The sequence below is a fragment of the Salmo trutta genome, chromosome 3, assembly GCF_901001165.1.
Source record: "Salmo trutta chromosome 3, fSalTru1.1, whole genome shotgun sequence".
Taxonomy (NCBI): Eukaryota; Metazoa; Chordata; class Actinopteri; order Salmoniformes; family Salmonidae; genus Salmo; species Salmo trutta.
In genome coordinates, this window is record NC_042959.1 from 2427737 (window position 1) to 2428496 (window position 760).

A 760-nucleotide genomic window follows, 5' to 3' on the forward strand; every position below is an offset into this window, starting at 1 on the left:
GAAAGGGTGACGACGCCCGATAATAAATGATCCACTTCCTATGCCTTTACATAGGCTATCAAAGAATGTAGACCAACTAAGCACTGTAAAAAAAAAAAATACAAAAAAAAGGAAATTACTTTGAATATCGTTGATAAAATATCTTGAAAAAGTATTAAACATGTAGGTTAATATAAGTGAAGGTATGTAGGTTTAAATGGTGTTGATGAAGGCTGATAATATCACAGTACAATCCTGTAGGTTTAAATGGTGTTGATGGAGGCTGATAATATCACAGTACAATCCTGTAGGTTTAAATGGTGTTGATGGAGGCTGATAATATCACAGTACAATCCTGTAGGTTTAAATGGTGTTGATGGAGGCTGATAATATCACAGTACAATCCTGTAGGTTTAAATGGTGTTGATGGAGGCTGATAATATCACAGTACAATCCTGTAGGTTTAAATGGTGTTGATGGAGGCTGATAATATCACAGTACAATCCTGTAGGTTTAAATGGTGTTGATGGAGGCTGATAATATCACAGTACAATCCTGTAGGTTTAAATGGTGTTGATGGAGGCTGGGTTGATAATATCACAGCCCATTCCTAATTCCTTGTATTACAGAAAGAGGAAATTATAGGTCTCCTAAAGTCACTCCATTCCATTCCGGACGTTGACGGAATACACTCCTGGTTTTGGCACTCCGCTTCGCACACTCTCCTGTACCTCTTCCACTCCTGCATTGCTGTGGCAGCAGATGTTGATACTCTAATGCC

At 38.3% G+C, this 760-nt stretch overlaps 1 protein-coding gene across 1 annotated transcript in view; it reads left to right on the top strand.

Annotated features, from left to right (window-relative positions):
• Positions 1–715: 715 nt before the first annotated feature.
• Positions 716–760, top strand: part of LOC115163856 (netrin receptor unc-5 homolog) — a 350736-nt gene continuing 350691 nt past the window's right edge. Inside the window, exon 1 of the mRNA XM_029716070.1 lies at positions 716–760. This exon is cut by the window's right edge and continues 618 nt beyond it. The gene's annotated coding sequence lies outside the window, so the exon portion shown is untranslated.